Source organism: Apteryx mantelli, chromosome 2, assembly GCF_036417845.1.
Source record: "Apteryx mantelli isolate bAptMan1 chromosome 2, bAptMan1.hap1, whole genome shotgun sequence".
In the NCBI taxonomy this organism is placed as follows: domain Eukaryota; kingdom Metazoa; phylum Chordata; class Aves; order Apterygiformes; family Apterygidae; genus Apteryx; species Apteryx mantelli.
The window spans coordinates 9,663,070-9,676,822 of NC_089979.1; positions in this window are offsets into that span (position 1 = coordinate 9,663,070).

Here is a 13,753-nt window from a genome sequence, read left to right on the forward strand (position 1 = left end):
ATTTTTTACGCTGAAGAGGCAAGGTTTCTGTTTCTAGGCAGACTACATACTATTTGGAGATGGCATGATATGAAGCCATTAATTATGTCTATATTTACAGCTCTTTGGAATGGTGTTCAGGAACTTTGTGTAGCTCTCACACTAATGTATCTCAATGATGTTTATCTTTCAAATAGATCTAGATGACTTCCAACAGATGTTTAACCCATTTTTAAAACTGATTAGTGAAGAAGATTCCACAACATCCATCCCTTTGTTTCATCTACCTTATAGTTGGAAACTTTTCCTAATATTTAAAGTAAGTGTCTCTTGCTGAAAAAGGGATCCAAATGTTTCTTATCCTCCCTCACTGAATACAGAAAATAATTTATCAATGTCCTCCTTATACCCATGCTGGAAAATGGCTGAGACTTCTGCTTCTTCAAGCCCCAGATGATTACCTGTTAACTTTTGAATAAGAATGAAATATGTCTCACAAGAAAGAAAGACAGGAGGAAAGCAAGAGAACCTCTGGCTTGCTAAAACTTGGAGAAGAGTTTAAAAATAGGGTTAGGCAGTGTAGGTATTAAAAGCTATGGGACATCATATCATGAAATCCAGGTGGATGAGACTCCTTGAGAGAAACTGGTAAAATTCTCCAGAAAACAGGGCTTGGCATGGATTAAAAACAAAACAAAACAAAACAAAAAAACAAAACAAAAAAAAACCCCTTCATTACACAGTGAAGGTCCTTTCCTTCTTGGAAAGGACAGCAGTCCATCCAGTCCTTGGAATACAATGAGAAGTTCTGTTTTTTTATTAATAGGGAAATTGCAAATAGAAAATAGTGAAAGGCTCTCCAGATTTGCTTCTAATAAATAATGAATAATGATTTAAGAATGAAAAGTTAAAGAGAGTCCATGGAATGGCAGCATTCACAATCCTTAGGCTACATGGACGGAACAATAAAAGGAGATAAAACAATATACTGCAAGGAAGTAGACTTCAATACATTTTAGAGAATTGACAGATTAGGGCTTATGGGAGGCCAGTCTACAGAAAAAGTGTTAAAGAGATCTGGAAATTCTTTAAAAAGAGTTATATTAGGTATTATAATCAGGGCTTGGCAATGCTCTTAGAGAAAGATGTGGGGAAGTTGCAGAGGGTTCAAAGAAGAGCAAAGGAATGATCAAAGATTTAAAAAACAGAATACAAAAGAAGAGGGGAAAAATAGTTTTTAACCTAGAGACAGGAAAGCTAAGAGAAAACATGATGTCAGAAATAATGGAGAGCTGAAATAGATGTCTTGGGAAAGCAATGATACCTTTTTCAATTTAAATCTCTAAAAACAGTTGGACAGATTTCTTCCGCCTTAGGCAAAATGGGAAGAGTAGATTGCCTTCTGATGGCCCAGCCAGCTCCGTGGTTTTGGATGTTCCCTCTTCTTAACTAACAGACCCAGGTCCATTCACCTTTCCTCAAAAGTCATGTTTTCTACATCTCCTTTTCTGCACTGAGTTCTTCTAGTACTGCAGTTGAGGCCTCATAAACACTGAATCAAGAAATTCTCCCGTTTGTTTTTTCACATGCAGCACAACTGTTAACACAACCCAGAAACTTACTTGCCTTTTTTGCATCAGTATAGCACTATTAGCTCAAATAAAATCCGTCATCCATTGTAATTCCCTAGATCTGCTATGCAGATGTCAGGTGTCATGCTCAGCTTAACCTTCATTTCACTGCTGGGTCATCCCAATATTTCATGGTTACGTGCTTAATGCCGGCACCTATTAATAAAAATGCCACACGCAGAACCAAATGGGGTAAGGTACCCTTTCAGTTTGCTGTAACCTCCCCGTGAAATTCTCTATGAGTGTTTTTCACCAACCACTTGTGCATCCACCCTATAATGACTACCTTAATTTTTTTTTGTCTGACTTGTTTATAAGAATATAACATGTGATAGTGTCAAAACCTTAAAACTTCAAGTTAAAAAGTTGTCTGCAGGGCAAATTATCTAGACTCTCTGCCCCACCCTCCCACAAAAACAAGTGATAATGATTTGACTTGGCTTGTTTTGAAAACTTCACCCTAGGTGATTCTTATCACATTGTTATTATTAATGCTTATGATATAGTGATGTGTTAGAGTTTCATTCCAATAGTGCAAGTGATGCAGACTAGACTGAACTTCTCTGCGAGATCATTCTCCCTTTTTTAAAGATGGATTGTGTATTTGCCTTTCTCCATCCATCCTTCATGTGGTACCAAAGATACCAAAAAGTGCTTTGGTGACTACCCAGCTATTCCCTTAAGCACTACAGCGTGCATTCCAGTTGAATTGCTGAGTTGCTTATAGTAGTCTTCCTTAAATATTATTTAAATGCTTTTTTTCTCTATTTCTTCTTTGAATCCCTCCATCTCTGTTGAACCTCATTCCGACTTTTGGGTCATATGTAACCACTGTGGTGAGGACTACAAAGAAAGCAAAGACCACTTCAGCCTTTTGTGTGCCACTAGCTATTTGTTAGACTTTCTTTTCTTGTTTGGTAATGGACCTCTGATTTCCTTTGTTTTCACTCTTGCTTCAAAAGTATTTACACAGATTTTCCTCTCCCTTGCTAGGAATAATATATTTTGTGTCTTAGACTTTGAGTTCTTTTCCTTCTCGCAATGTACTATTCCTTTATGTTCATTCTTAGTCATCTGGTCTTATTTCTACCTTTTGTACAATTTTTTTTTTAAAACTATTATTTTCAAATCAGGCAAGGCTCTTTATTCAGCCATAACCACCTCTCACTATGCTTTGCTTCCTACCTATTCTCTGCATTAGGGGTGTTTACTTCTCAGTGCATAATATAATCTATAAAAGATGACCTGCATAGCTTTGAATTGGACTGTCTTCCCAAGAGATCCTACTACCTCCCCTAGTAGGTGAATGAGGCCTTTTCTAGCCTTATTCTGCTGATCCTGCTCACTCATTCCTTCGCATAATGAATGCTAATCTTCACAGTCATTTTCTCCCAAATTATCATTTATCTTTAGATTCTCAGTCAGTTCTTCCTAATTAGCTGCAATGAAAGCTGGAATAGTCATTCTTCTAGCTGACTCCTCTAACTCCTGGGGGGGGGGGGGTTGGGTACATTTCAAAAACTTGGTAGGTGATTATCCTGCTGTAATGTGTCCTAAAGACAGATAGGAAACTGAATTTCTTCATCACCATCAGGTACTGTCTTTTCAGTCCTTTTATTTCTTGCTCAAAAACCTCTTTAATTAAGTTGACTTAGAATAGACCATCTCATACATTGAGCCAAAAGGGCTTTTATTCCTCCCACAGCTCTTGCTTTATTTACATGCTGTGCAGGTATGACTCTGTATGTTCTTATTTACATGAATACATGATCCACTTGTCAGAGTGATGTCCAGGTTCATGTTTTTTTCATGAAGGAATTCTCTTTGCTAGCTTAGGATCCAAAAAGGGAATTATGTGGACTTTCAGCCCCCTGTCTAAAGTCCTTCTTCAGCCTCCCTATCTAGCAGCTCCCCAGACTTGGAGGCACAATCTCACTTGATGTCTCTGTTTAATCTCAGATTTCCTGTAGTATTTGCAATTATCTATTTCTACATGTGTTCAAACCTGCTTTTGTCTAAACATCTAACTTTTGAGATCTGGAAACTAGATATAAATATGCATAAATCTCCCTCAGAAACGTCATCCAAAAGGCATGCTCAGTGCAGTCTTGACAGAGAAATAAAAGTTTAGCCTCTCCTAGAATAAAGTTACAGTCACTTTTTTTTTCCCCCGTAAGCATTACCAAAAAGGGTGATAGTTGGCTCACGTACCTTTTGTATGACATCCATGTGTGTAACATGACAACCAGAAAAGTGAAACATCTCTATTCAATTCCTTCATTGCTCTGCAAGGTTCAAGCCTATATTTGCCAGAGCCCAGGTGAATGCTGAAATCAGAGCTCTCAGTTACTTTGTGAGGAGACCAGCTGTGTTTCTCTGGATAAAACTCACAGTGGTTAGGGTACCAAACTGGGAAAGGAGACGCCTAGGTTCTTATCTCTGCTAAGAAGAGCTTGTATCCACAGTCTGCACTGCAGAGCTAGTGGAAAAACAAATCACTAATTATCTTGGCAAGCACTAATCAGAGCCCAGAGTTTATCACTCAGGGTTAACGTCCCCTGCCAGGGCATCTCTGCAGTTCTGTGCTTGGTTTAAGTCCTCTTTTTATCTTCTCCTGAGATACCCAGGACATTCCTGGAACTGCATGGGGAGTTGATGTTCCCAAGTGCTGTTATGGATCCCACAAGGCATCTTAGGCAGAATTTCTAGCCCCTAACCATATGATACCTGGATTTTTCATTGGAGCTAGTCCAACAATCACATTGCACCCAGCTGTGTCAAAACTGTTGGTCAGTTGCCTAAGATTGTTCAGAGCTTGAGTCACTTTACGTAGAGGGGGGAAAAAGAGAGATGGAGATGTTTTCCTTTTTTAGTGTTGTTGTTACTGATCTCTCAGGCTTTTCCACTTGGAGCAGATGCCACTATTCATCCGGGATGAAACAGTTCTCTTAATTTCAGACCTAACATCTGCTCTTTCCTGACTGAAGACCTACTCAGTAACTAGACAACAATTTTCTTGCTGTGTGAGACAGAAGATAAGGCTGTCTTTTACTTACACTACAGGGAAGCTTCCCCCCGCTCCCTCTTGCAGTTATTATAGTTGTGACAGATTGGACTCTTCTGTATTAAAAGGCAAAATCTCCTCTTCCAAGCCAAAGAGCATGGAAGTGACACCCATATTATTCATACTCTTTGAACAGTCACATTATTTTACATATTGCCCCAGAAGATTCAAAAAGCAGAATGCTGGTTTAAAAGTGAAGTCAGAAAACAATTTTCAGAACCCTCTAAGGTCATGCCTTGAATTTTAATTCCTACAAAGGGAAAATGAAGCAGATTTGAGAGTTTCTAGTCTAAAGATCTTATGACTGTAAAGAAACACAATTTAAAAGAGCAAAGGTAAAGCATTTCTTAATAGATATAATTCAGGAAATGCAGTTTATTGGTAAGTATTTATGATTCTTTATATGACTTTACCAAATCTGGCTGGAGATTTTTTAATTTTTTTTTGGTAGGGACATTAACAGTTTTAAGTAATTCAGGATTATACTACCGCACTCTTATTTAGAGAAATAGGAAAGAGACTGTAAAATTCTGTGAGTGAATGTTGACATATGTGGATTAGGAAGCATGAATTGGCCAATTTCTACCCTATGGTGGGATGCCAAGTCATCCTTTTAACCAGTCCTTCCTACATGCCTAATTTTAGACAATATGTACAGACACACAAAAACAGAAAAGCCTTGGAGCTGCCAGCTTACACAGTGCCCTTCATCCATCTGCCTCACCCCCAAGTCTCAACACAGTCATGCACTGGAAGGCATCTTAGGAAAAAGCAGGACCACTGGATCCCTTAAGTCAAAGGGTTGAGAACTGTTCAGCAAAGAGAAGGACTAACTAATTGCAACGCAGAAGCTGATGGGAAGCAGTGCAGAAGGTTGTGTGCAATCTGCATTACGGCATCTGCTGAGCTCTGTGTTAGCAGGGAGGGATCGGGTGCACATGGAGCAGATAGCAGGTGGTTCTAAGCGTAGTAACTAGGAAAGGAAAAAGGAGGAACGGTTATGAAAAAGCCAGCTGATCTCATTCTTTTAAGGGGCTGTTGGAGTGGAGCAGGAATACTGTTTAAGCTGCTTCGCAGAGCAGGAGCAGTGATTTAAGTAATAGCAGGGCCTTTGCTGAATGCTGGGCTTCCCATCATCACTTTGCTGCGATCAGATCATGGAGCAGCATTACGACCGCTTGTTGCCAGGCTGTGGTTTCCTAAAGTGTTCATACAGACTGAGACCTGAGTGAGAACCAGTGGAGAATTACCTTGTTCAACACCCCCAGCCCGTCACTGAGTGCCGACCCAATTCCTGGTGTTCAGCCTCTGCTGAAGGCGCCTGCGTGCAAGATCAGGAGGCACCGGGCTTCTTCTCACTTTCTCCATCACCATCTCCCTGCTTATTTTGTCACCACAGACCTGCAGCCTCCCATTTCTGGGCAGAAACAACGGCAATAGATAGCAGTGCTGGGACATATCTGCCCTGTTGGCTAGTAGGCTGATGGGGACAGTCTCTGTTCTGGCTCAGGGCTTTCAAAAGCACATGACAATTTTCGGTGTCTAACTGGAGTTCCAGCTTAACCCAACTTGAAGAAGGCTAATCTTCAAGGGCCTACTCTTCCTGAAAAATGACATTAAAATGCAAGTGGAGTGCTCAGTAAGCAAGGCCTCCAAAATCACTAGGTGTTTTTGTAAATCTTTACTGTGGACTTGTGAATTCTTAAGCACATTTCACCTTCCCGATGACGTAAGTGTTGTTTTGTCCGTCTCTCTGTCATCATGTTGAGTGCACCTTGCTGCTTAGCTCAGTTATATTTAGTACAAGCAAGAATGACAGCCTTTAACTATGTTAAAACAAACTGTCATCCAGAAAAAAAGTTCTCATTGCTCTGGGCCAAATTTTGAAACCACTTAAACCAGTGTATTTTCAAATTCACTTCAGCTGCAGTAGAGTTATACCCTTGGTGAGACTCAGTTTTCATAAACATCTCCAAGAATAGTAAATTATTCATTATCAAGACCTTTTCATTAATCACTGACATATTATCAGTTCCTCTCTCTGCACCCTTGAGCAAAAATAGGAGTCTGTTTCATCAGGACCTAGAAAACAGTAGGTGATTGGCACATAGATTCCATTTAATTCTATAAATTCTAAACATCCTTTCAAAATTTATTATCAGTCTTTAGCTCAAGATGCAGTTATACATCCAGCTCTAATAACCTGCGGTTTCCCTCACATTTATAGCCAAGATAGCAACTGTGAATTTTACCTAAATCATCTGCATTAAAAACAAACAAACAAAAAAGAAATATGACTATTCTCTCCCTATAAACTGTTGTGAATCAGGAATAGGCCACTAATAGCATTAGACTTGCCTTCTGTTGAATTAGTCCAGATGTATACCACCTTCCACAAAAGCATAATCAGGGTTGGAAGCATATGTCATTCCTCAGCATAGAACACAATATGCAAGAGTAAGAGGTTGATTTTTCAGCTGAGAAAAAAATAATTTATCATTGCTTCAAAATGAAATATTTTTAAATTTTTTCTTTTAAACAAAAATCACCCCAAGCAATCAGTTGTGGACAAATTCAGCATATTTATTTAGTTTTTCAGTTTGCATCTTAATACTTTAAAAAACAAATTCAAGCTACATTTCAAAATAAAATACTTTTTCAAAATCAAAAGTCAGACTGTTTCCACCAAAATATATTAAAACTTTTTTTTTAATATGGGTTTTATTTTGGTTAGAATTCTCTGTCCAATTTGATTTGAATGCCTGAATATCCTCTGTCATCCTGAAAGTACATTTTCCAGCAAATATACCATTCTTCACAAAAAAAAACCCAAAAAAACAACAAAAAAAAACCCCACTTCCACCCTCCTGTTTCCCTATTTTATATGGAAGGAGCTCTTATTGATATCATCATAACAATCTAGATGTAAAAATCCGTATTTCTGTCAAAATTAATGATCATATTTTACATTTTTGGAGGCTCCCTGGATTACAGACCCTTTTTAATGAGCTGATCTGATTCAAACCAGGATGATGATCAGCAGCTCGGGCATAACATCATCAGAACTCCCTTGGGAGGTTACAAGTTGTCAGACAGATGAAGAAGGCTCTTGGTAGGTTGTGTTTATGACTCCTATATTATTTTTAGGAACTGCTACTGAAAAACCCTGGAAGTCATTATGTCTCTTCCGTCTTTGTCTTACACGGAAATGTAAGTAATTACTGTTCTGCAACTGTGTATCTGCTATGGAATTTCATATTAAAAAGTCTCTTTTGTGCATTTTCAATACTTATCTCTCTGCATCTTAGTTATTCCTTCTTTCAGCAACAGCTGGTTTTCCCCTGAAGAGAACGTCCATTGTGAGAAAAAAAAAGAAAAATCATTTTCTGTAGAATATGGGTCCATTTGATTCCAAAAAATGTGCATAGTACAGCCAAGTGTATGGAAGCATTGATGAACTCTGGATTTTGTAAGTACGATGAGAAAGATTCACTAAGTGCAAACTCTGCACATTACATTTCTCTGAATAATCTTTCCACAGTATTATCAGTGGGGGGGGGGGGGGAAGGAATCCTGGATTCAGAAGTATTGTTTTATTGTTTTCAAATGTCATTCAGAGCAGCTCCTCACAAATGTTCAGTCTTTGGTTTGCCTGACTTGGAATTAACTTGCACCTTTAAAACAACCTAAAATAAGTGCCAAAGTGGCCTGTGCAGGTGTGAGGTAGATAGGCATCCTGGAAAGCCACTGGACAGAAATGTGTGAGCAGAATCAGCCCTAGAGTCAACTTTCCTTCTGGAGGCCTTCAGAGATGCTTTCTGCTCTGCATAGACCACTCAGGGGCCACAACTGCCTCATGAGGAGGATGACTTCTTCTGGTGCAAACAGCTAAGCTAGACCACATGGATCTAAGGGATGGATCTTCTTTGTCATTTATTTGTTGATTTAAATGTGAATGAGACCCCTGAACAGCTTTGTTCAGCAAGGCATTTCGACTAAAGTTCAAGAGGGTTTGGGCTTCTAAGGGATAGACATCCAAATATGCCAAAAGGTGGAAAATAGGAACCCAGCCAACCTTGATTTTCAAAGTGGGAACCTGCTTAGGTATTTTTGATCTCATTAGGGTCCTATCATGGCTTAAGATGAAGACCTCTGAGAATCTGTTCCTCACTTTAAAAAATCTCTTTCTAAAATCAGATGTATGTTCTTCCCATACTTAAATGATTGAGAAATAATAATAAAACTAAAACTCATTCTCCTAAACAGAAGTTGTTTGAAAGTCATTTGACACATGCACCTCTCCATACAGTGGTTATCAGAGCTGCTAATGGCAATTTCAGTGGATTCTGGAGAACAAACACACACACACACACACGTGTGTGCACGCAAAATTTCAAAGCACACAACCTAATTAGTGTGCTGACTAGGATCTCTGCAGAAGAACACCTACTGTTTGCATCTGTCTTTGAATCAGAGCTCAAATAGCCACTTATATCACCCAAAAGAAGAAAATAATTTCAGCAGAAGAAATAGAAGTTCAATATTCTCCCTTCAGTGGCAAGAAAATACCACGGTGACCAAATTCTGTTGATACGTTTTCTATGTCCGTAGAAAAGCGGGGGTTTGACATGTCCAGTCTATACTCACTGAGAAATGGCATTCAGATACTGATAAATCTTAATATCTCTTATCATTCGGTTACTTACCTCTGCAAATGTGCTACTGATACATTATCACCACAGTTGGACTGTACCTAAAATATGTGCTGACCCCTCTGGATTTTCTGAGGTCATGTCTTGGTTTTTCTGGAAGGTTAGTGATATTTTCTCTATTTTTTTATTCTTTGTTTGCCAGATATTGTTCTTTGAAGACAAATGGCTACAGTACTGATTGATAGCTCTTGGGAAGTATTTAATGATATTTGGCAGTTCTTAAGTGAGACTGGCACTAGTTCAGTTTAGAAAGATTTATAATACCCAGAAATCCTGTAAAGTCAAGGGGACTTCAAAATACACATTCATTAGAACAGTGGCAAAAGCACAACTTACTAAATGAAGGAAACACAGAAGGTTAATGAAATCTCCCAGATGCTCAGATCTTTCTAGGAGCATCAAATTTTAAATATTACTGGCAAGCCAGCTTTGTACTTCCTAAGTTTAAATGACTACTGCAATAAAATTTCCATTATTTTATAGACTGACAGACCTCTGCAAATAATTTCTGCTGGTTAAGTCCATTTTCTCTGACACTTGTACTAGCAATCCTTTATATACTCAAGAGGCTCCCAAAATGTTATTTCTGGCTTGAAATTGAGATTAAAAATGTCATTCAACAGCAGCAACAACAGAAGTTATTACATAGTCTGGATGGTACAGATGATTGCTATTGGAATATAGTGCACAAACTTTCACAATAAGGTCACTGCATTATATGTGGTGGAAATGAAAGAAAAGTTAGTATTGTTCAATAGCTATACTTTTGGAAAGACTAGTTTATTTATGAAGTGGAAAACTGCCAAGTAGAAGACATGACTGGAAATACCAGTAACAGTGAGTAGATGTCTTTTAAAGTTTATTCCACACATTTCTGCAGAAGTTATCAGGTTCAAAAGTATCCTCTTACACAGAAGAAAAACATAACTTCCTTCACTACAGAAACTACTACTCTTTTTTAAATAAGGAGGGAGCAGATATGATCAGAATGGTCACTGCAATCTGCAGCTTCATGACTCAACAACACAAATGCCACTTACTTGGCCCCTCCATCAGAAAGAACAAAATGCTCCTTGATCTTATTTTTTACCTGCTTTTGTTTTTTCCTGGAGATAACAATAATTAGAAATAGACTCACATTTGTAAGGTTGACTGGATGTGATTTATTGCCACTTCAATGTAGTAGACCCAACAACAAGGCTGAAACCAAGGCTCTGCAGGACTTTCTCTGCTTACTTACTGGGCTTTCTGTGTGGAAAAAAGGCTCCAGTGGGTATCTAACACTTGAGGGGAAATAAAAGATAGATATTTAAAAACACATTGGTTTTGCTCAAAAGATTTATTTCAATATTCACTGTATGCCTTACTCAAAAAATATTTTGAAAATCACTATCAGACTTTTTTTTTTTGGCATTTTATTGATCTTTTACTAGTTTGTACTGTTGCTGAAGAAATCCTCCAAAAGTGACCCAAAATGAGTGCTAAACTCCATTATACTCTTATGCTTGGCACATCTGGAAGGATCCTCACCTTCACACTGTTTTTTGCAGACGCCTGGGTGCAGCTTTCTTACTCTTCTTCTCACTAACACCCCATGTCTGAAGTTCAGAGAGCGCTTTGCTGAGAAGCCAGGTATTAATATCCCGTGTTCCAAGTACTTGAACCTCTGGGACCAGGTAAGTGTCTTCCCCACAACCAACCATTTTGCTATGCTTCCATAAGGGGATTCACCTCACCAAATGTTTTGGGCCCTTGAATGCCTCCCTATCTAGGCATCTGGCGTTACTGTGGATGCTCTGAGGTATCTGGGACATGTACAGGGCTAGCAGCTACGATGCAGAACACGCAGGAGACCGATACCTCTCTGGAGATATGGCAGAAAGCGTGTGGGATACCTTAGGGCTTCAAAAATATTACTAGAAACTAATATTTAAGCACCTGAGTTGCTCTCTGGCGGTCTACATCTGAAGGGGTCACTGTGAACTTCTTTCTTCTCCTCCAGGTTCATCTGTTTAACTGCATTTAGATCTACTGAGTTTAGTGCAACTGCAGGGAAGGACAATTCATTCTTTTGAAAGGTCTGATCCTTCAAGCAAGAGGTTCATGGGAGGCTAGCACCCCAGATTTTAGCAGTGGGAGCTGTTAGTACCTTTGGGTACTGTTTCTATCTGCCACTTTTGGGGGGATCTTTTTGTCTCTCTTTCTTCTAAGTGAACACTTACTCTACAGGAGAATGTGGAGAAAATCACTGAGTTCTGTCCAGAGTAGTTTGGCTTAATTTCTGAGCTCTTCAGTACAGCTTAGCTGCTTTATTTTTGTCCCTCCAGAGGTAAGCAGCACCATCTCCTCCTGTGTGGAAGCACCATGGGGGTATTTTTTCTATCTCTCTAGTTGAAGAGGAATTATCTCCTTCACTGTCATTATCTCAGTGATTGCAGTTTCTTTGCTCTTTGACTTTGCTTTTAATGTGTAAACTTTCTATATCTCTAATCTTTTAATTCATTATCTTCCAGTTCTAGCTGCTTGTGATTAACATCAAAAGAAGAAAAGATGACAGAGAATGGCTAAGCAAGTTTAACAGAAATCTCTCATAGCAAAGTGCTTGTTCCAGTTTCTTTGGTAACGAAGGAAAAATAAAACAATGACAGATTTTTTTTTTCCTTCTGACATATTTAACCCATAAAATTCCAAATGCTTTGTAAAGGAAACAGAAGAATAACCCATAAACTACCAGAAAGGGCCAGTGTCACGTACTTGACATACCCGTGCATCATTTGAGGTTTTTGTCTGATTGGTTATGCTCCCTGAAACCTGCTTGCCCCTTCTTAAAATCAGCATCATTCAGGCCACATGTCGTACAGATTAACAATAGCAATAGAAGGACTGTGGAGAATGTTTTTATCAGTGTTGGCTAAATTGTTACATACTGTGAATGAAATCACTGCTGCTTTATGCTAGTAGGAAAAGATCAGATCTATAAAAGACCTCAGAAGGAAACTTTTTGTTGGTAGGCAGAAGGCCTAAAAAGCCAAAAGCCAAGAGTGAGAGTTGTGTTTCCATAGTAACTACAAATGCTCTTTTTCTCGCTTTTAAGCCATTCCGCCCCTGTCTCACGAGTCTGTGTGTCATACCCACCCTCACATGCCCAGGTACCAGGGCACACTACCCCAGTATACAGAGACAACAGATATGGCAATCAATCAGATGAGCTGATGTAATTCTCATTCTGTTCAACATAAATTCGCAAGCCAACCATGGCCTTCTTACCTGGCAATGACAAAACCTGACCCTTGGAGGACACGTACAACAGAGGCAATGGACACAGCAAAAGTAAGAGCATGCAAATATCTCCACAGAAGTTGGCTGATCCCACTGAAATGACTGAGGGCTTTTCTCTTCCTTGACAAGGGATATGAAACTCAGTCCCTCCCAGCCAAAAAAAATAAAATAAAAAAATCATCAATTACCTTGGAAAACTTGTAAGTCAAGGTTTCAGAATGTGCATTCAAGGAAGGCAGGATTTGCTCCTGTGGAATATTGTTAATTTATGTACTCGCTTTAAAAAGCACATAGCCTGTAGAGGTGTTAATTCAATATAACACATTCTGTCTCATGAGATTTATTTAATTGAAAATGTCATGCTGGTTACATTTAAAAGAAGTGTTAATTATAACTGTTTTTTTTTTTTTTAATTTTGTTAAATCAGTGTGAGTTTATCACAACTACAGGCCATTGTAAAATATGCTATTAGATTTCTTTATTTTTGAGTGTCAAGGCTCATTAGAGCCTAGGAGTATATACAGACCTACCTTCTTATTAGCCCACAGAGAAAAGATGTGTGCAATAAGGCTAAAAAAAAAAAAAAATCCAATGGCCACCCAATGGCTCTGAATTTTGAAATAAAGAAGCTTTGTGCTCTGACACTATAGGAAGGACCAGATTATCATCATGGAGCAAATGCCACTGAGGTCACACCTAATCAAACCTGATGCTCCAAAACATGCCACAGGAAGTGGCATGTTTTCCCCTGAATAGTTTGTGCTCTGCATAGGTAGAAACTTTATTACTGTGCTGACTTTGTAGACAGGGAACTGATGAAGACAGACAGACAGTGGTCCAAACTTACTCATCCAACCAGGGATCTCACCTTTCAGGAGCAGTCACTTTTCATTCCCCATGTAGTTAATGGAGAGAAGGTGGCAACTCAGCCCTCCTAAAATGTAACTCTGGGGGTGCCTATCTTATACTGAACATATGTCAACAGTTTTGTGTTTCCTTTTTGTGGGTGGCATGGGCTTTGTGGTAACTCATATGAGAGAAAGGTCACTGGACCCAGCAAATTAGTCATGTACTCTGTTTTGCTATAT